Source organism: Triticum urartu, chromosome 4A (genome assembly GCF_056163025.1).
Source record: "Triticum urartu cultivar PI428250 chromosome 4A, HENAU_Tu73, whole genome shotgun sequence".
Classification (NCBI taxonomy): Eukaryota; Viridiplantae; Streptophyta; class Magnoliopsida; order Poales; family Poaceae; genus Triticum; species Triticum urartu.
Window position 1 is genome coordinate 92,777,801 of NC_141876.1, and position 23,795 is coordinate 92,801,595.

A 23,795-nucleotide genomic window follows, 5' to 3' on the forward strand; every position below is an offset into this window, starting at 1 on the left:
AGGTACGGCAATAGAAGCAAGACCAATAATTTCATCCTTACTAGGTAATTCTTCTTCACGATGTTGTCTACTAAATTTAGAGAAATTAAATTCATGAGTCATATCATCTAAACCGATAGTAACAGCATCCCTTTTGCAATCTATGGTAGCATTAACAGTGTTCAGGAAGGGTCTACCAAATATAATGGGACAAAATCTATCTTGTGGGAAATCAAGAACAAGAAAATCAGCAGGATATTTAGTTTTCCCACACAAGACTTCAACATCTCTAATAATTCCCATTGGTGAAATAGTATCTCTATTGGCAAGTTTAATTGTGATATCAGTATCTTCTATCTCAGTAGGTGCAATATCATGCATAATTTCTTTGTATAAGGAATGAGGTATTGCGCTAGCACTAGCACCCATATCACATAAGCCATGATAACAATGATCTCCTATTTTAACAGAAATAATAGGCATGTCTACCACAAGTCTAGGTTTATCTTTAGCACAGGGTTTAGCAATTCTAGCAGTTTCATCACAGAAATAAATAACATGCCCATCAATATTATCAGACAAGAGATCTTTGACAATAGCAATATTAGGTTCAACTTTAACTTACTCAGCAGGTGTATATGTTTTAATATTGCTTTTACGAACCACAGTTGAAGCTTTAGCATGATCCTTTATCCTAACAGGAAAAGGTGGTTTCTCAACATATGCAGTAGGAACAATAGGATCATTATAAGTGACAATCTTTTCTTCAACTTTAATAGGTGCAGTTACCTTTACTTCTATGGGAGGATGATATTTAAACCACTTCTCCTTAGGGAGATCAACATAAATAGCAAAAGATTCATAGAAAAAAGCTACTATCTCAGAGTCAAGCCCATATTTAATGCTAAGTTTACGGAAAACATCGGTATTCATAAAAGATTTAACACAATCAAAACTAGGTGTCATACCTGACTCCTTACCTTTGTCGAGGTCCCAATCTTCAGAGTTGCGTTTAATTATTTCCAATAAATCCCATTTGTATTCAATAGTCTTCATCATAAAAGAGTCAGCACAAGAAGTATCAAGTATGGTGCGATTGCAATCAGAAAGCCGAGCATAAAAATTTTGAATAATCATTTCTCTTGAGAGCTCATGATTGGGGCATGAATATAACATTGATTTAAGCCTCCCCTAAGCTTGAGCGATGATTTCTCCTTCGTGAGGCCAAAAATTATATATATAATTGCGATCACGATGAACAAGATGCATAGGATAAAACTTCTGATGAAATTCCAATTTCAATCGTTTGTAATTCCAAGACCCCATATCATCACATTGTCTTTACCATGTCGATGCATCTCCCTTTAAAGATAAAGGGAAGACCTTCTTCTTAACAACATCTCCGGATACACCTGCAAGCTTAAATAATCCACAAACTTCATCCACATATATTAGATGCTCATCAGGATGTTTTGTTCCATCTCCTAAAAAGGGATTAGCTAGCAGTTTTTCTATCATACCCGAAGGAATTTCAAAGCAGACATTTTCATTTTCAGTAGGTTGAGGAGAAACTCTTTGCTCTACTGGTCGGGGTGAAGATACCCCGAACAAGACCCTCAGAGGACTACTTTCCATAGTAAAAGGTGACAGTAAATTTCAGCACACTATATAAATTTTTCCTTACCAAATTCCACCTACCAAAGGCGCTTCACTCCCCTCAACGGTGCCAGAAAAGAGTCTTGATGACCCACAAGTATAGGGGATCTATCGTAGTCCTTTCGATAAGTAAGAGTGTCGAACCCAACAAGGAGCAGAAGGAAATGATAAGCGGTTTCCGGCAAGGTATTCTCTGCAAGTACTGAAATAAGTGGTAACAGATAGTTTTGTGATAGGATAATTTGTAACGAGTAACATGTAACAAAAGTAAATAAAGTGCAGCAAGGTGGCCCAATCCTTTTTGTAGCAAAGGACAAGCCTGGACAAACTCTTATATAGAGAAAAGCGCTCCCGAGGACACATGGGAATATCGTCAAGCTGGTTTTCATCACGCTCATATGATTCACGTTCGGTACTTTGATAATTTGGTATGTGGGTGGACCGGTGCTTGGGTACTGCCCTTACTTGGACAAGCATCTCACTTATGATTAACCTCTATTGCAAGCATCCGCAACTACAACAAAAGTATTAAGGTAAACCTAACCATAGCATGAAACATATGGATCCAAATCAGCCCCTAACGAAGCAACGCATAAACTAGGGTTTAAGCTTCTGTCACTTTAGCAACCCATCATCTACTTATTACTCCCTAATGCCTCAAACAATGGTGAAGTGTCATGTAGTCGACGTTCACATAACACCACTAGAGGAGAGACAACATACATCTCATCAAAATATCGAACGAATACCAAATTCACATGACTACTAATAGCAAGACTTCTCTCATGTCCTCGGGAACAAAAGTAACTACTCACAAAGCATAAACATGTTCATAATCAGAGGGGTATTAATATGCATATAGGATCTGAACATATAATCTTCCACCAATTAAACCAACTAGCATCAACTATAAGGAGTAATTAACACTACTAGCAACCTACTAGCACCAATCCCGGACTTGGAGACAAGAATTGGATACAAGAGATGAACTAGGGTTTTGAGAGGAGATGGTGATGATGAAGATGTTGATGGAGATTGCCCTCTCCCGATGAGAGGAGCGTTGGTGATGACGATGGCGATTGCGATGATTCCCCCTCCCGGAGGGAAGTTTCCCCGGCAGAACAGCTCTGCCAGAGCCCTAGATTGGTTCCGCCAAGGTTCCGCCTTGTGGCGGCGGTGTTTCGTCCGAGAAGATGGCTTGTTATTTTTGTCCCATCGAAAGACTTCATATAGCAGAAGATGGCCACCGGAGGGCCACCACGGGGCCCACGAGGTAGGGGGCGCGCGCAGGGGGGTAGGGCGCGCTCCCCACCCTCGTGGGCAGGGTGTGGCCCCCCTGGTGAGTTTCTTCCGCTGAGTATTTTTTATATATTCTGAAAACGTATTCCGTGAAGTTTCAGGACTTTTGGAGCTGTGCAGAATAGGTCTCTAATATTTGCTCCTTTTCCAGCTCAGAATTCCAGCTGCCGGCATTCTCGCTCTTTATGTAAACCTTGTAAAATAAGAGATAATAGGCATAAGTATTGTGACATAATGTGTAATATCAGTCCATAATGTAATAATTATCGATATAAAAGCATGATGCAAAATGGGCGTATCACGGCTTTTGTAGTGGTAGGGTGTGTGTTGCTGCGTTCAGCGCCTATGTATCCTGCCTTGGATGTGTGTGTGTGTTTGTGATGGATGAGTGCGGTTGTACCGGACACTGTGGATCTTTACTTTATATATAAAGCGAGGCGAAAGACTTTTTTTTTAAAAAACTCCATATATTTATGAGCATGCATGGCCTTGGTAGACCTGCATGTCCATGTATTGTCACCAATCTGCTTGCATGCATCAGATAGTATCGAAGGTCCGGCGAGAGCCAGCCGAGTGATATCAGAGGTGGAGCGTTCGCAGCTATGCATCTTCCATGGGCTTGTTGGCGGGACGTGCCACACCACGCGATCGTGAGCCATCCGTGCTGTGCTTCGTATCTGCCTGGATGGCCGGCTGGCCATGGCGCGTCACTGGATGCATCCGCTCGTGAGACGAGGTCCCCACTTGGCTTGCCCACGTAGTCTCGATGTTGATGGAGCGTGCGGGTGCAGGTGACGGCGTATCGTTGATGCAGATCGCATCATGGTGTATGCTTGACGCCTCAGACCATGTCTGGTGCTTGTCGATGGAGTTGCTGGATCGCGTTGGCGCTGTAGACCTGTAGCGGCAGGGGCTTTGATCGAAAAAGAATTTTATGAGACCAGGTCTCATACGAGACCCATCCTAATGGATGATACGTGGCATTCATAAATCACAAAGCATCTATTCCACCCTTCATTTGAAATCAGGAGGGAGAAAGATTAGATGCTTTGGGATTTATGAATGCCACATGTCATCCATTAGAGCGGGTCTCACCTACTAACCGTGAGACCTGGTCTCATATAATTTTTTTCCGACTTGATCTATGGTCGGATTTATTTGTGGCTAAAAGATATCTATCTAATGAAATTTGAAAAACCTAAATTTTGATCTAATCTAGCTAAAGAATCGATCTATTATGGTGAACTCGAAAATTGAATCTAAAATTACGAGACCGATCTAATCTTTGATGATCGGGTACCGCGCCCCGAAGGAGAGGAGATTAATCTTCACGGGAGCGATGCACCGCGGAAGTGGTGGAGGAATTTAGAATTGGTGTCGTGAGACTAACCGCTTTAATATCATGTAGAAAATATAAAATCTATAATATCCGTTGTATTGGTCTGACCCTTGTGTAGGGTATATATAAAGTACAATATGAGAGAAAGAGACTTGAAGTATAAGACAAGTAATACATGGTTTAAATCTATTTGATTTCTACCCTTTATCTCTATCTTTAAACTTAAACTATATTCTAACAGTAGCAGCAACGGCTGCTAATGGCATAGGTCTCCGCTCACCAATGGATGCTTCAATAAAGAAATAAGAAAGACCGTTCAATTCCATACTGATTTTTCTTCAACTACTACGAGCGCACAATCTTTCTCTTTTGGTTGATCAAATTAATAATGTACTCAAAAAAATAGCAAAGATCTCATTGGAAAGTATCATTGCATTTTGTGTTCAAGATTGAAAAGGGAGAATGATTACGTTGCCCTTTACTTGAAAACTTCCAAAAGGTAGTACGTACGGGTTTCCTATTCCTCATTTGAACAACAAGCTAAGAGCCAACAACCCAGTAGAGAAAAAGAACATAAAACATCGTAGTGATCACGTTGCTCCTTCTGTTGATTTTGTATCTTTCTAAATTGACTGAATTTGGGTCATGTAAAGGACGGTCAAATCACTTTGGCCGCCTTCACACTCCGGTCATGGTTTGATTGATGTCAATGGTGGAAATTAACAAGAAAAAACGCCTAAGAAAATGGCAAATACTTGCTCTGTAAAAAAAATATGAGACCATTTAGATCATTACTTTAATAATCTAAGCAGTCTTATATTTCTTTACAAAGATAGTATAACTTTTAGCATGTCAGAAATTAAGTTGCACACATTGTACTTGGCATACAAGGGCATCTCTAACGGCAACCCGCAAAAATGCTCATGCACCCGTCCACAGATACGGATGCGGGAGGGTGACATCCAACGCTAGCCGCATATATTTCAAACCGCATTTTAACCAATCGAACGAAATTCATGCAAACCGGTCGATATTCATCAAAGTTCGGACAGAAAATGGCATAAATTATCTATACGTAACATACAAATTAAGTCTGGTACAACAATGTCTCTAAATTCAACTAGATCTCGCATGTCCAGCAAGTTTTTCATGAACGGATCATATCGTTCCACGCAAACTCCCCCTTCAACTTCATCCAACAATGTGTACACGTAAATGGGTGTCCCTCTATTCTGTGGTACACCATGGAGCCGCATGCAAGCTATATTTAATGTGTAGACCAACATTGAGTGAACGAATCAAGCAACAAGTTGAGCAAGAGGAAGTAAAACTTACGAGCTCGTCCATGTCCGCGTGCAAATGGTCACCTTGCCTCGAGCTGACTAACCAAGTTGCAAAACTTGACGATGCTGATCTGCATAGCGTGTCAGCGATATGACAACGACCTCATGTTGCGTGGTTGAATGATGTACATGTCGTAGGGTGGAATGTACTTTCGTGCGGGAAACTTTTCATGTACTTGCTCCCCAGAAGGGCTCCCCTCTGCTCCTGACAATGAGATCCACGGATACGACCAACCACGTATCGCACAACAACTCATCCTCCATGGTCGAGTAGCTCAGCATCCTTCGTACTCTAAAAAACGACGTAGCATTTGAAAATAAGCTCAATGGCATTTAACCGAACACCTGCCAGGTGTGGTGTCCGCAATGAAGGTCATCAACAGGGGGCGGAGTGTACCTGGGTTCAACGGCTTCAGAGTGGAACTATCGGAACAGCGAGCGGGTGCTTCAGTGCTGGTTGCGGATGTCCGGCAATGCCTCTGTCCGCCGGATACGAATAGCAGCGGCGACAGAGGTGGAGCGTGCGGATGCAAAGCAAGGGGGGAAGAGGCGGTGTGGGAGGAAATGGGACCGAGATGGGGGATTGGGTGGGCCGCGGTGTCAGACTCTTATGTTTTGGGTGTTCGGGCTCCTGCAAACCTCCACACTTTTGTCTTCAATTTGCGGGAGAAATCACATCCGGATCGCCCCGCGGATCGATATAGATTGGTGTTGGATAGTTTTCACGGTTCAGACGGTTCCGGGAGGTTTAAGGGTCTGTCTTGAAGATGCTCTAAGTTCAGTAACTCATTGATGAGCTTATATGCTAAGATACTATCCGAGAACTTGTAAAATGATAAGATGATATGAATTTTACACTTAGTTTGGCTTCACCCGTATTATTAAGGCTCCAAAAGAATTCGCTCAAGTAGTGTGACTAGTATTCCGCATAGAGGATCCTAAAGGATAAAAAATTCCAGAGAGAAACAAACAGAAGACACCACCTACAACCTCACTACCTCAGCAAGCAAACTGGCCGCCATTCCGGACGTTTATTGGTAGACTCGGTCTCATCCAAAATCCCGTGATCCTCACAGCAAAAGTGCTGTGATCATTTCGATCTTGAAGAATGTTATTTAGCTCCCTCCATATAAAGACAAAAGTAGCTATGGGGCAGAGATAAGAAGCATCGATTCCTTGAGTGGTGATTCCACGCACTGGCCGACCCATCGGGAGGTCATGATAAACAAGCTTGGGAACAAGAACACGTATGCCTAAATAAAGATACAACGAATACACTCATGTGGGTTGGATAGGGGCGGCAATACCCAGCTTCGCGTGCGTGTGTTTCGCTTCCGGCCGGCTGGCCGTTGTATGCGCGTGGAGTACTAGTTGATCTGTTGCGGCCTGTGACTGGATGGACTCCGGGCGCCGTGGGCGGCTGCGGGATGCGTTGCCGGATCTGCCGTGCACCGCTTCGCCCTCGACGCCGAAGGCCTCACCGCCGTTACCCGATCTCGTCCATTCGGATTTGATCAAAGACACCGGCGATGATGGTGCGCCGGCGGCTGAGGGATGGCGCTGGGCCGTTAGGTTCCGTGAGGGCCAGGGGAATTGACTCAGCGGCCGCCTGCATCATTCTCCGGCATCTCGTTGGACGGCGTTGCTGGATTTGAAAATGACGTCCGCGCCGGCGAATACATCGATATTGACGGCCAGATGAAGGTAGGAACCCTTTTGCGTATTGATATTTTCGATGTGGTTGTCGATCTCTGTATGCAGATGGTTTCGGAAGAGGTTCATTCGATCGAGATAGTTGACACATCCCCGGAGTCTAGCGGAGGGAAGCTAGATCGGCGGGTGGGAGGCCGCTTCTGGGTGCTTGCGGACGAGGATGACGAGGAGGAGAGCGCCGATGGGAAATGCGCCCACGAATCGCCGGATCCCTCGACGACTTTTGACGCCGTTGGTCCTAATACCCGGGTGGCGTGTCAAGAGCCGATTCCTGAAGACAAAGGAAGTTCAGAACGCATGCCAGTTCGCCGGAGTACGGCGGCGACATCGATCAAGCCTTGGAGGGGACCCCTACCTAAGGTATGCCTCCCGACCCTAACTCTTTTTGATTTGATTCATCCCGAGTCCTGGATTACAGTTAAGAGAAGGAAGAGCAAGCGTCGAAACGTGGCCGGACCGACACCGGTGGCGGCAGCGGCGACCACGCCGGCGATCCCGGGGATCGGGATCAGGGCGGCTCGGGAGGCACGTTTGATTTCTTTACTGGGCCGAGATGGGCCAACTTCGCCAGAACAAACGCCGCAGCCGGTTGGGCCGGAGATAGTTGGGTATGAGGCCCAGACTATTTCGGGTCCCTCGGTCCTCGCGTGCGCAGGCATATGCAACGATCACGTCGATCGATCGACGTCGTTATCGCCACTTCCGCCTAGGGTTCGAAGGTGCGGGAGGCCGGGATTTCGGGTTTGTGGCTCTGGACGTGCGCGCCGGATTCCGCCGCTCTCTGCGATGGCTGGTCGCGGGGCGGGGGTTCCTACGGGGAAGAATCCCCCTCTGGCAGTTGCTGCCACCGGGCGCGACGGGTCGGCTGTGCCGCCTCCTGCAGCGGCTGGGCAGGGCGTCACTGGGGCTTCAGTGGGAGCCGGAGCGCCGCAGGGCACGCTGGGCCGCGGTGGTGGCCACCACAGCGTCCGGCCTTCGGTGCCGGCGGTGGGTCGTGGCGGCCCGCCTGCTCCTAGGCCGCCGGCGCCAGCAGCAACTCCGGATGAGGCCTCGTCGGTGCTTGCTTCAGCAGGGCGAGGCCGGGCGCACGGTCCGAGGCCGCCGCCGCCTACACCGGCTATAGGTGCTGCTCCACCGCCGCACCTCGTTACGTGGCCGCCGCAGAAGCGGCCTGGCCCGGTGCATGCACAGGCACTGCCGCCTCAGTCGGGAGCTGGAGGAGCGGGTCTGCCCCGGGGACCAGCCAACGGTGGAGCAAACGGACCGCCGCGGGGTCAATGGGGTGATGACGGACATGATGTTTATGGTGAAGGTATACACCAAGGTTCATCGTCCACAGGTGGTGGACGTGGACATGCTTGGCAAAGCGATGGCTCAGCGGACAGACCTTTTTATGGCCCCCCGAGTGGCTTTGTTGAAGGGGCATCAGGCCCTAACCATCGGCAGCATGCTGGCTACCGTGGTCATCGTGGTCGAGGTGGCCGAGGTGGCCGGTACCGGCAACGTCATCCTCCTCCGCCGACCGTCGTTGAGCAGACGGACACCACTGAGACGTCCAATCCTGCTCACACGGCGGATTTGTCAGATTATGCCATGGAGGTGGTCACAGAGCTGGCAACGGTTGTTGCCACAACGTCGGGGTCAGTTGATAATACAGACAAAGCAGAGTCAGATAAAGCATCCAAATGGGCTCGCAAGAAGGAGAAGACGCTTTGCTATCGTTGTGGTGAGAAGGGCCACTTTATTGTGGATTGCGTAACTGAGCTTTGTGATACTTGCGGCAAGCCGGCACATGGTACGAGGGAGTGTCCTATCTTGCGTGATCGGATGCCCACTATCTCTATTTATGGTTTGTATTGTGCTGAGCTGATGTTCTTTGAGTCCCCTAGTGCGCGAGAGATCCCAGAGGAGACTCCGTGCATGACTACTGGAATTGTGAAAGTGACCAAATGTGATGTATCCGAGTCTCAGATTGTGCAGAGGCTTAAGGAGTTAGTTCCAGGTGACTACCAGTGGGAGCTTGTCAGTATTGAGGGCAATATGTATAAGGTTGACTTCCCATCTGTTCAGGATTTGCAGAGACTTTTGAGTTTCGGGTTGTGCCATGTGCCTGGCACATAGTGTATTCTGGAGTTCCACGAGTGGAAGAAGGTTGAGCCAAAGGGCAAGCCTCTTACTCTGGTGTGGTTACGTTTCTGTGGAGCTCCCTCGAAGCCGATGCAGGACGCTGAGGTGGTTGCTAGCTTGGGTATTTTGGTAGGGAAGACTGGGCGAGTGGATATGGCCTTTACCCGAGCTCACGGGGTGGCTCGTTTGCTGGTGAGTGTTCGAGATATAGAGTTTCTGCCTGATGTGGTTATGTGGACATATTGGGGCGAAATGTTCCCACTTGAGATTGAGTTTGAGGATGCCGCGCTTTTCGCTGACGTCATCAATGGGACTGATACATACATGCACGAGGGAGACGATGGGTCTGCGGCCAAGGAGGCGCCCGGGGCTGATGCTGGACGTGAGATGTCCAACGGTTCGAGGCCAACTCAGACAACCGTGCATGAGACAACATCCTCTCCCTCAGTGCCGATGAACACGCTGAGATTTGGGTCGTTTGAGCCAGCTTCTGCATCTCCCAGACTTTGGAGCGACCGGGTGGAGGACGATGATGAGCTGGAGTATACGCTCCCTCTGTTGGTTTCTGCCGATGCTCAGGAGCCGGTGCTCGCGGTCACGGAGGTGGCTTGCTCTCGGGGAGACTCGGCCGTGGCCTCTCAGACGGCGATGGATGCGCCTCGGGGATGGGGCTATGGTCAGGTCACTGCGGCTCCCTCCTCCCCTCAGGTCGCCTTGGTGGCCGCACAGACCGGGACGCCTAGCCAAAGGGTCGGGATGGGTGGGGAGTTCGGGCAGGAGGCCCACATACTTCTCTCCCCCGGCGCGCTTGAGCCCGCCCTGACCGAGGCCTCTCCGACGGCGGTGGTTGAGCCTCTGGGAGGGGGCTATGGTCAGGTGGCGGCGGCTCCTTCTTCTCCTCAGGCCGCCTTGGTGGCCGCACCGACTGGGGCGCCTATGACACCCCCCAGCCAGAGGGTCGGGACGGGTGGGGAGTTCGGGCAGGCGGCCCACAAACTCCTCTCCCCCGGCGCGCTTGAGCAGCAAGGCGCCACTTTAGGGAAGATATTGGCGGGGCCTACCGTCAGGGCAGGAGGCCTTGATGTCTGTAGGCCCTCTCGGCAGGACGTGATCGCATTCGGAGGGATTTCAGATCCAGTTTCTGAGGGCTGGCGGATGAGTCGCCGGCTCCAGGATTTTTCGGAGGTTGACGACATGCAGCAGAGGTGCGCTATGCGGGCGGCCAAGCTTCGTGACATTGAAGTCACTACTGGTATGTCTGTTAACGTATCTAATTCAATTTTACATTATTCAGATGAGGAGATTATTCATAATGCAAACCAACTAGGAGTTTCACTGGGGAGTAATGATAGAGAGATATCTAATTCGGTCAATGATCTCCTAGATTTGGAGGCCGAACATGCATTAGAGACTATTCGAAACCTAGCTGTAGTAAAACCCATGAACGATGCAGAGATTGATGCGTTAGGAGTTAGAGTGTTTGATAATCTTTGTGCGGATCTTGCACCATCCAATCCTCACTCCGAGGAAGAGGATGCAACCCTAGAGGAGGATATAGCTAGCCCCACTGTACCCGGTTATGAGGACTGGATGGAGGATCCAAGTAGACCCAAACGCACGTGGAAGCGGAAGATTTATCCCACTTCTGCGGTTCGTCGGAGTGCTAGGATTCGGACTACCAAAAAATTTCATGATGAAAGATGAAAGGAATATTTCGGAATAGCAGAGGTCCCAAAGACTTGGCTAAAAGAAGGTTTCTTGCTGAGGCATCTTTAGAGCATCGTTTAGATTTTATTGCTCTCTCGGAAACTGGTCGTGAGAACTTTGCGCCCCAGTTTCTTGCCTCTCTTGTGGGCGGTGTTGATTTTGATTGGCATTGCCTTCCTCCGCGAGGAAGATCGGGTGGGATCTTGCTTGGTGTGAGATGCGACTCGCTAGAAATCCGCAGCGTAGTGATGGGTGACTTTGCGGTCAAGTTTCGAGTTAGGTCTAAAACTGATGGTTTCAACTGGGCTTTGGTGGCGGTATATGGTGCCGCACAGCCTAAGCTAAAACCAGAGTTTTTGGCGGACCTTGTTCGAATCTGTGGGTCTGAGCAGCTTCCAATGTTGGTTGGGGGTGACTTCAATACCATTAGGAGGAGAGAGGAGAAGAACAACGATAATTTTGACGGCAGGTGTTTGTTTACGTTCAATACCATTATTGAAAGTTTGGATCTGAGGGAGATAGAACTTTCTGGTAGAAAGTTTACCTGGGCTAATGCTATGCCAAACCCGACGTATGAAAAACTTGATCGAGTTCTCGCGAGCGTTGAGTGGGAACAGAAGTACCCTCTCGTAACGGTACAAGCCCTCTCGTGTGGAATATCCGATCACACTCCTTTGTTTCTGGACTCGGGAGAGCCGAATCACATGGGAAACAAAAATACATTTTCTTTCGAGATGGCCTGGTTTGAGCGCGAAGGTTTCTTGGACCTGATTGCCAGGGAATGGGTTAAGGGTGCAGGAGGTAGGACTTCAGTCGAGCGTTGGCAGAATAAGATTAGGCATTTGAGAAGTTTCTTGAGGGGATGGGCTAAACACCTTACTGGGTTGTATAAAATTGAAAAGGACAGGCTCCTTTCTCTTATTCAGGCCCTTGACATACAGGCTGAATCCACGATGTTGCAGCCAGCTGAGCTCCATGTTAAAACCGAGGCGGAGAAGAGGCTGAAAGAGCTTCTCCGCGAAGAAGAATTGAAGTGGGCATTACGGGCTAAGGTCCGCAAAGTTGTCCAGGGGGACGCAAATACCCAATTCTTTCACTTAATTGCTAATGGCAAACATAGAAAGAAGAGAATCTTTCAGCTTGAGCAAGACGAAGGCACCATTTTAGGACAGGACAACCTAAAAACCTATATAACCGAATATTACAAGCAGTTATTTGGACCTCCCGAGGATAGCTATGTGTCCCTCGATGAGTCCAGGATTGAGGATGTACCTCAATTATCGGCTGCCGATAATGATATTTTGGTTGCCCCGTTTTCAGAGAAGGAGGTGTTTGATGCTATTGCACAGATGAAAAACAATAAGGCTCCCGGACCGGATGGTTTCCCGGCTGAGTTTTACAAAAAGTGCTGGCACATTATTAAGGGGGATTTGTTACCTATGTTTGATGATCTGTTCTCTGGACAGCTTCATTTATTTCACTTGAATTTTGGAACTATCACATTGCTTCCTAAGAAAATGGATGCTGTGAGAATAGAGCAGTTCAGGCCGATCTGCCTTCTTAATGTTAGTTTCAAAATCTTCACCAAGGTCGGGACTAATAGTCTTACACAGATTGTGCATTCTGTGGTGCAACAGTCCCAAACTACTTTCATGTCGGATAGAAACATCCTTGAAGGGGTGGTTGTCCTTCATGAAACGCTCCATGAAATCCATTCTAAAAAACTTGATGGAGTGATTTTTAAGGTGGATTTTGAGAAAGCGTACGATAAAGTCAAATGGCCAGTCCTTCAACAGGCATTGCGTATGAAAGGTTTCGATGAAGCCTGGCGCCACCAGGTTAAATCGTTTACGCAAAAAGGTAGTGTTGGAATTAAGGTGAATGACAATATTTATTTCCAGACACATAAAGGCCTAAGACAAGGAGATCCGATGTTGCCTATCCTGTTTAACATCGTGGTGGATATGTTAGCACTTTTGATAGGAAGGGCTAAGGAGAATGGTCAAGTAGGTGGCTTAGTACCTCATCTTGTTGATGGAGGTGTATCCATTCTTCAGTACGCTGATGATACAATCATCTTTATGGAGCATGATTTGGCCAAGGCAAGAAATATGAAGCTGGTGTTATGCCTTTTTGAACAATTGACCGGGCTTAAGATTAACTTTCACAAGAGTGAGTTGTTCTGCTTTGGTAGAGCCAAGGAAGAACAAGATGCTTATAGGCAATTGTTTGGGTGTGATTTGGGGGCGTTACCTTTTTCTTACCTAGTTATACCAATCCACCACCGCAAGCTGACAAATCGAGAATGGAAGTGCATCGAAGATAGATTTGAAAAGAAACTGAGTTGCTGGAAGGGCAAGCTCATGTCATACGGAGGCCGACTAATTTTGATTAATTCGGTGCTCACGAGTATGCCTATGTTTCTTCTATCGTTCTTTGAACTCCCAGTTGGGGTTAGGAAAAGACTAGACTTTTATCAATCGTGTTTCTTCTGGCAGGGCGATGAGCTAAAAAGAAAGTACCGGCTAGCTAAATGGGATATCATCTGTAGACCGAAAGACCAAGGGGGGCTTGGTATTGAAAATCTCAAAGTCAAGAACAGATGCCTTCTTAGTAAGTGGCTGTGGAAGCTATCCCAAGAGACTGATGCCACGTGGGCACAAATACTGCGTAGCAAGTACCTTCAGACCAAAACTTTGTCACAAGTGACGGTTAGGTCGACTGACTCGCCTTTCTGGAAAGGACTCATGAAAGTCAAACAATCACTGTTTAATAGGGCAAAGTTCATTATTGGCAACGGTACTAGTACACGGTTCTGGGAGGATACTTGGCTCGGAGAGACACCCTTGGTCATTCAATACCCGTCTTTATATCGTATTGTTCAACATCGTGAGGTGTTCGTTGCAACGATATTTCAATCTACCCCCCTTAATATTCAGTTTAGACGGTCGCTAGCGGGCAATCGTTGGGAAGAATGGCTCCGTCTAGTTAGGAGGCTGATGGAGGTTCAGCTTTCCCAGCAACCAGATGAATTACGCTGGAAGCTAACTAGGTCTAGAGTATTCACAGTTAAATCAATGTATATTGATGTTATCAACTCGAGCTTCATTCCTACCTCCAAGCATGTTTGGGCTGTCAAAGTTCCTTTGAAAATAAAAGTGTTCATGTGGTTTGTCCACAAACAAGTCATTTTAACTAAGGACAACCTGACAAAGCGCAATTGGACAGGATCTACTAGGTGTAATTTCTGTGATCGGGATGAGACAATTAAACACCTGTTTTTTGATTGCCCGCTGGCCAAAGTTCTGTGGCGTACCGTCCACATTGGTTTCAATATTACTCCACCGAATTCTGTTAACATGTTATTTGGGACATGGCTTAATGGGATTCAGCCTGATGTAGCAAAACATATTCGTGTGGGAGTATGCGCTTTGCTCTGGACTATCTGGAATTGCAGAAATGATTTGGTTTTTAACAGAATATCACGATTTCATTTTGTGTAGGTTATCTTCCGAGCCACGGCATTAATCCGTTCGTGGTCGCTACTCACTCCGATGGAGGCCAGGGAGCATTTGGTTACTGGGTCTATCCGCTGGGAGATGATAGCTCAGGATATCTTCAACCGGTTTGGATGGCGGTCATGTAATAGGATAGGCAATTAGTTTTCCTATCTTGCTTTAGCCGGCCGGTTGTGGAGTCCCTTTCTTGGCTAGTTTGTTTTCCTAGCATTTTTGGCTCTGAGTGAGCTTTTGTTTCCGTTGGAGACTTTCAGACCTTGTTACAACTTTTTATTTATAATAAGTTGGCTGTATGCATTGTTCTGATGCAGAGGCCGGGGTGCCCCCCCTTTTCGAAAAAAATGTGGGTTGGATAGAAGTAGCGTCAAATGTTGCTTAGATGGTGGCTTTGGTCTTATTGTTGTATGACTTCGTAAGATCTTGTGTTAATAATTAATAAAATGGCTGTATACATCATCCAAATGCAGAGGCTGGGGGTATTCCTCCTTTTTTTAACATGTAGGTTGGATCCTTCTTTTTAGGATGGTATTTTTCACTAATCCGAATGCTCAGGGATGTGCCGTTCAAAAACATACTTAAAACTCCGTTGATGTGCCTTTGCCATGGAGACAAGGGATTTGCATGCATGACAATATGAGTTGTTGTGCCACCACAACATATATCATACCTTATAGCATCTCCAATAGTTGATATCAAATAGGGCACCAAATTATTATTCGAGCAAAATTTGCATAACTAAAAAGAGTTTTTACATCACAAAAACCTGCAACTTCAATAGATGATGTAAAATAGATGTCACAAAATATAACACTATTGGCTCTAGTGGGTGTCCTATTTTACATCATTTGTTGGAGCAATTCTGTTTGGTGATGCGAATTTTTCTCGAGCCACGTGGACCCCTGATGATATAAAATTTTCTCGAGAGCATCAAGTGATGCAAGTTTGCATCACTTTTTTCGAAAAGGGGATTCCCCGGCCTCTGCATCAGAACGATGCATACGGCCATCTTATTAAAAAGAAACATAGGTTCAACAAAGTCTTAGAGTCTCAAAACGAAAATAAAGGAGGGCTCACAAAGAGCCAAAAGGGCCAAAAAACAAACTGGCCATAAAAAGCCACAATCGGCTGGCATAAGAGAGGCGGGTAAATTAATTGCCTATCCTATTATATGACCGCCATCCAAACCGGTTGAAGATATCTCGTGCTACCATCTCCCATCGGATAGATCCAGTAACCAAATGCTCCCTGACCTCCGTCGGAGTGAGTAGCGACCACATACGGATCAACGCAGTGGCTCAGAAGATAACCTGCAAAAAATGAATATTTGTTGTTCTGTTAAAAACCAAATCATTTCTGCAGTTCCAGACTGCCCACAATAAAGCACAAACTCCTACACGAATATGTCTCGCTGTTACCGGCTCTATCCTGTTAAGCCACGTTCCAAATAACGTGTTAACAGAACTCGGTGGAGTAATATTAAATGCAATATGGACTGTCCGCCATAAGACTTTGGCTAACGGGGAATCAAGAAAAAGGTGTTTGATGGTTTCATCCCGATCACAGAAACTACACCTAGTAGGTCTTGTCCAATTACGCTTTGCCAAATTATCCTTGGTTAATATTACTTGTTTATGGACAAACCACATAAACACTTTGATTTTCAAAGGAACTTTGACAGCCCAAACATGTTTGAAACTAGGAATCAAGCTTGAGTTGGTAACATCAGCATACATTGATTTAACTGTAAACTCTCCAGACCTAGTAAGCTTCCAGCGTAATTTATCGGGTTGTTGAGATAGCTGAACCTCCATCAGTCTACTTACTAGATGGAGCCATTCTTCCCAACGATTTCCAACTAGCGTCCTTCTGAACTGCATATTAAGGGGATTGGATTGAAGTACCGTTGCAATGAACGTCTCACGTCGTTGAACAATACGATACAGAGACGGGTATTGAATGGCAAGGGGGGTCTCTTCGAGCCAAGTATCCTCTCAGAATCGCGTACTAGCACCGTTGCCAATAATAAACTTTGTCCTATTAAATAAGGTTAATTTGACTTTCATAAGCCCTTTCCAAAAAGGTGAGTCAGTCGGCCTTGCTGTCACCTATGACAAAGTTTTGGAGTGAAGATACTTGCTACGGAGGATCTGTGCCCAAGTGGCATCTGTCTCAATCGATAACTTCCACAGCCACTTGCTGAGAAGACATTTGTTCTTGACCTCAAGATTCTCAATACCAAGACCCCCTTGGTCTTTCGGTCGACAGATGATATCCCATTTGGCGAGTCGGTATTTTCTTTTTAATTCATCGCTCTACCAGAAAAATCGTGATCGATAGAAGTCCAGTCTTTTCCTAACTCCAACTGGGACTTTGAAGAATGACAAAATAAACATAGACATACTCGTGAGAACTGAGTTAATCAGAATTAATCAGCCTCCGTATGACATGAGCTTGCCCTTCCAGCAACTCAGTTTCTTTTCAAAGCGGTCCTCGATGCACTTCCATTCTCTGTTTGTCAGCTTACGATGGTGGATTGGTATACCTAAGTACGTAAAAGGTAAAGTCCCCAATTCACACCCAAACAATTGCCTATATGCCTCTTGTTCGTTATTGGCTCTACCAAAGTAGAACAATTTGCTTTTGTGAAAGTTAATCTTTAACCCGATCAATTTTTCAAATAAGCATAACACAAGCTTCATATTTCTCGCTTTGGCTAAGTCATGCTACATAAAGATGATCGTATCATCGGCGTACTGAAGGATGGACACGCCTCCATCAACTAGATGAGGTACCAAGCCACCCACCTGACCAGCCTCCTTAGCCGTTCCTATCAAAATTGCCAACATATCAACTACAATGTTGAACATAGGAGACATCGGATCCCCTTATCTTAGGCCCTTATGTGTCTGGAAATAATGACATATGTCGTCATTCACTTTAATTCCAACACTCCCTTTTTGCGTGAATGATTCTACCTGGCGTCGCCAGGCTTCATCAAAACCTTTCATACGCAAGGCCTATTGAAGGAATGGCCATTTGACTTTATCGTACGCTTTCTTGAAATCCACCTTAAAAACAACTCCATCTAACTTTTTTGTGTGAATTTCATGGAGCGTTTCATGAAGGACCACCACCCCTTCTAGGATGTTTCTGTCCGGCATGAAAGCAGTTTGGGAATGCTGCACCACAGAATGTGCAATCTGTGTGAGCCTATTAGTCCCAACTTTGGTGAAAATTTTGAAACTAACATTGAGGAGGCAGATCGGCCTGAACTGCTCAATTCTCACAACTTCCGTTTTCTTAGGAAGCAGTGTTATTGTTCCAAAATTTAAATGAAATAACTGAAGTTGTCCATAGAATAGATCATGGAACATTGGTAACAAATCCCCCTTAATAATATGACAGCACTTTTTATAGAACTCCGCCGGAAATCCATCCAGCCCTGGAGCCTTATTGTTTTTCATCTGCGTAATAGCTTCAAACACCTCTTTCTCCGAGAACGGGGCAACCAAAATATCATTTTCATCAGCAGTGAGTTGAGGCACATCCTCAATCCTGGACTCATCCAGGGACACACAACTATCCTCCGGAGGTCCAAACAACCGCTTACAGTACTCGGTTATGTATAGTTTGAGGTTATCCTGTCCTAAAATAGTTCCTTCATCTTGTTCAAGCTGAAAGAGTCTCTTCTCTCTGTGCTTGCCATTAGCGATCAAGTGAAAGAATTGAGTGGTCGCATCCCCCTGGACAACTTTGCGGACCTTAGCCCGCAACACCCACTTTAATTCCTCTTCACGAAGAAGCTCTTTCAGCCTCATCTCTGCTTCATGTTTAGCATGAAGCTCCGTGGCATGCAAAATCGTGGATTCGGCTTTTAAATCTAGGGACTGAATAAGTGAAAGGAGCATTTCCTTTTCAACTTTATAAATCCCACTAAGGTTCTTAGCCCATCCACGTAAGAAACTTCTCAAATGTCTGATCTTATTCTGCCAGCGCTCAACAGAAGTCCTACCTCCCGCATCCTTAGCCCATTCCCTGGCTATCAGATCCAAGAAGCCTTCACGTTCAAACCATGCCAGCTCGAATGAAAAGGAATTTTTGTTTCCTACGTGGTTTGGCTCACCCGAGTCCACGAATAAAGGCGTGTGATCAGACATTCCGTGCGAGAGAGTCTGGACCGTTACCAAAGGAAATTTCTATTCCCACTTGACGCTCGCTAGGACTCGATCTAGCTTCTCATACGTTGGGTTTGGCAAAGCATTACCCCAAGTAAATTTTCTACCGGAAAGCTCTATCTCTCTCAGATCCAAGCTTTCAATAATGGTATTAAACATAAACGACCATCTACCGTCAAAATTGTCATTATTATTTTCCTCCCTCCTTCTAATGATATTGAAGTCACCCCCAACTAAAATTGGGAGCTGCTCAGAGCCGCAAATTCGGACAAGATCCGCCAAAAACTCTGGTTTAAGTTCGGGTTGTGTCGTGGTTTTGTCACGGCAGATGTTCTAGAGAATGGACTTAGTCGTGGAGCCATCGCGACGGGTTAGCTTGAAGGGGTTAAAGCGGACACAAGGACGCAAGAGAGTTTATACTAGTTTGGCCCCTTCGATGAAGGTAAAAGCCTACGTCTAGTTGTGATGGAATTGATGGGGTTTCGGTGACTAGGGAGCAAACAAGCTTCGCCTATGTCTCGAGTTGTTGTCTGTCCTCTGAACCGCTGCCGGGTCGTCCCCTTAAATACACGGGTGACGCCCGTCGGTTCATAGATTCCCAATACCAGCTCATAGATGTGTCCGGTTTGGTCTCTACTTATTCCTAACTTATAATACAAGTTACATACCAACGCCGGTTTACGGCTACAGGCCTTAAACCGACCATGGGCCTTGAGCTCTCATCTGCCTTCTTGGGCTTTAACATAATTAACTACTGATGAAGTTAACCCGGCCCAGATAGGCCGGTTTACGCCCAGTAGTAATATCCCCAACATTAGGCCCCAGATTGATTTGAACAGGTTCATGTCAATCTTTAGCAAAAAATCTTCACCTTCAACATCTTCTTGTAATTTGTTGAACCGCCGTGATGTCATCTTCTCTGGTTGTTGTAAACCGGTGTGACATCACCTGTTGTAAAGAACCTTATCCATGATACCCCTTTTTTGTTTTTTGTTTAATAGGTCTCCGAAAATTAAGGCGACAGCTTCATTTCCAAACCCACGGTCCCTTGATTTTCGCGCCTGACTCCTGTCCCTTGCCTTATAAATAGGACCGAAGGGTCATTTCTTTTTCCCCTTCGTGCCCTTCTGCTTCGTCTTCCTCGCGTCGTCCAGCTTCGGAGCTCCGCCGCCGTCGACGACCTCTGCTCCAACCTTGGCCGCTGCATCACCCTGACTGTACCAGAGCATCGCGACGACCTTCTGTTTCTTCCTCGGCTCCGGTGAGTTCTTCACCTTTTCCTCCGTAGATCCGTTCTAGGGTTTCCAAGTTCTTCAGAGTTCATCATCTGCTTCGTACTCATATGATACATCCTAGATGAACCTATGAACCTGTGCTCTGTGTAGCGGTAGTTCTTAGCATCCGCCTTTACTCATATGCCTCAAGACCGTAGCTCTACCTGTATCTCTGCTCATTGATTTGGTACTGTTCCTTTTTGAACCTTGAATATTTTCCTTCTTTTCTGAACTTGCTTTAGATCCGTTGCTGTAGAGAAATCTTGTGAAATTTGTTTCTGTATACTTATCTATCTGCAATCTCTACTGTTTCAATGCTTAGATCCGGCAGTTTAACTTTATAGAAAACTTGCCAAACCGGTATATACCATTAGTCCCCTTGTTGAACCGCCTGCTGCTGTTGCTTCATAAAACTCCGGTTTAGATAGAGCTGTCTCCGGTTTAACATTGTACATACCAGTGCACTTTTAATCAATGTATTTTTGAACCAGGATCTTCTACCTTGTAGCTTCCATCATGGCCAAGCAAGTGTATGAGTGCAATTGGGTTCCTTCTCGCGTCACAGAGGCTGAACTGGACGATTTAGTCCTGATTGGCACTTTAGGCAGCAAAGATACCATCCATTGGAGGGCTCCTGGCAAAGAATGCCCTCCCACACCTCGAGAAGGAGAGCTTGTTGTTTTCGTAGATCACTTAGCTCGGGGCTTTAAGCCGCCCGGTTCTAAATTTTACCGGGATGTTTTAGCCGATTTCCAGCTCCATCCACAAGATACTGGCCCCAACTCTGTTACAAATATGTGTCACTTCCAAGTGCTCTGTGAAGCGTTCTTTCAAGAGGAGCCCACAGTGGAATTGTTCAGAGACCTTTTCCATCTAAACCGTCGTACTGAGTTTACTGACGGCTCCAATACGGAGTTGGGTGGCGTGGCGATTCAGAAAAGGAAAGAGGTCACATACCCTCACGCCAAACTGCATAGCCACCCCAAAGAATGGAATCAGACATGGTTCTACTGCAAAGACACCTCCCCTGCTGGTGAGAATCCCTTGCCTGGCTTTCAACCGGAGCGGCTCAGCAACACACACCCTTTTCCACAAAGATTGACTGCACAGGAGATAAGTAAATATGCTCCTCAGCTGTCAAAGCTCAGAGCCTTTATGGCCAACGGTTTAACAGGGGTTGATCTTGCTCGCTGTTGGATATCATGGAGCGTACTGCCCCTTAGTTAGCGCTCCGGTTTGATGTGCGAGTATACTGACAGTGTTGATGACCCACTGCGACATTCAAAACTCCAGCTCTCCGGTGAAGAAATCACAGAGGCTGTGCATAAGATACTGAATGAACCAGAACACGTCTGCGCTAGAACCGGCCTGCTTCCCTTCTGTGCCACCAACAAACCGCCAGCTGTAAGACTTTGATTTTTCTCTTTGCTGAATCTGTTATTGATATGTCTGGTCATTGTTTTTAATATCAGTGTCTGCATAATCAGGGCGATGATCCGTTTTAGAGCAAAAAACTGCCGCAGGAGAAACCAGAAAAACCAGACAAACCGGAAAGAGCAACCCGGCAAAAGACTAAAGCTGTGAAGAAGACTGCCCACAGGAAAAGAACCACTGCATATTCTAATCCGGCTCCTGATGATGAGGTGGATAATTCGGACTTTGAGGTAGAGCTTGACTCACTTGGTTTATTTTTCATGCGTCTTATTGATGATGATATTTGTCAGGATGATGCCGAAGCCAGCCACGCGGATGTTGCAGAGGTAATTATTCTCTCTTCCGATTCAGAAACTTTGCCTTCACAAAAAATCCGTCAGGCAAACCGGAAAGTTAAATTTTCTCATCCTCTTGCTTATTTGGATCCTAAACTTCTTATGAAGACCCAACAACACGAAGCTCATCGCACCACCCGGCACAGTGGCCAGGTAGTTACCTCCGCCGGTTTATCGAACAATCTGGTTCGGAAACGCCATTCAGAGGTCTCTAATTTGCTTGTCAGTGCTTGTCCAAAAGCGGGCTGCTTTCGTCAACCTCTTAATCCATCTGACTCCGATTACCAGGTTACTTCCCACTCATCTTCTGGCGAGTCATCGACTACTCAGCTCCCACCGCTCAAAACGGTGCTTGGGTAAGCTATACTTATTGTGATGTTTGCAGTACATTGCCTTAGAACATATGTTGTATTTGATTTTTGTTATTCTTCTTAGGGCCAAACCTAGGCCAGGCAAGAAGGCCCACCTGGACAAAGCGGCCGAAGAAGATGTCGTTCTTGAAGCAGACAAGACACCCAATGCTGAAGCGGCTATTCCTGAGGATATTCCCAACGATCCACCGCAGCAAGATGATGATCTTATTACTGAAGAGAGACCTACTGATACCTCAGGTCCTATCCATCAGCCCACAGGCTCCATCCGGATTGAAAACTCCACCGGTCCAGCAAAACCTACTGACAAGCCAACAGCTCCAGTGCAAACCGGCGGTACCAAGGATGATGAGGTTGTCATTACTGGCACTGGCCATACTGAGCCAAGCAATCCTGTCGCTTTATCCAAACATTCTGCCAAGGAAGAATTTGCTGCCTTTGGCAAAGGCAAGTGGAATGCTGATCTGACGACTTACGCTGCTCTGAACGCTCAAGATATCCATTCCGGCTATCTGAACCGGCTGTATACCAGCCGTGACTATGAAGCCGGTCTGGTTAATATGATGAAAGATAAATATGAGGTAACTTCCATATGCTCCTTCCTGCTTGTATGCTTCCATTCTTGCTGACTCTCCTAGCCCCCAAGGGCCGGTTTGAAATATTCTTTCAAACCGGGACTTAATAATATAAATCTTGATGCTTTGAAATTTGCTGATGTAGCCCCCAAGGGCCGGTTCAACTTAGCGTAGTTAAACTGGTACTTTAAGTAATTGAAACTGCCGCATCAGAATATATATGATCAAATAGCCATTAGCCCCCAAGTGCCAAGTTGAATACTTGTATTGATCTTGGGACTTTGTAAGCAATTGAAAGATGAAGATCGAATATGCATTAGCCCCCAAGTGCTAAGCGCATAACTTGTTATGTGGTTGGTACTTGAATCCTTCTACCGATTTGTTGAAACATATATCTGTATGCATGCAGGCGGAGCTGAAGACGAAAGAAAACCAAGTCATCGATCTTCAAGAAAACCTGAAAACCCAACAGGCTGAAACCTCCAAAGCAAAAGAGGAATTCGCCAGTGCTTTAAGCGCCATGGAACAACTTAAGGAGAACTTCAAGAAGAAATGGGCGGATTGGGCCACTGAAAAGTCCGCTTTGATCAAACGACAGGAGGATGTCGAGGCTGCACTAAAACCAGTGACGGATGAACTGACCAGCATAAAGCGGCACGTTCATGCCATGACCACTGCTATCTTTGGTAAGCCAGCTTGCCTTCTGAATTGGCTCTGCCTTCTTACGGAGTCGCCGGTTTATTAACCCTTTATGGTATTTCAGGGACACGCATTGGTCACTTGGGGTCAGATGTGCGGAAGAAATTGAAAGCCGCCTATACATTGGTTGAACAATTGTATACTGGTGCCCAGCGGATCATCTGTACCGCGTCTCATAATAAACCGGCACGCACTTTGATTCAAGATACCCTGATGAAACTGTCGGTGCTTCCTGCCCGGGTTGAAGAGCT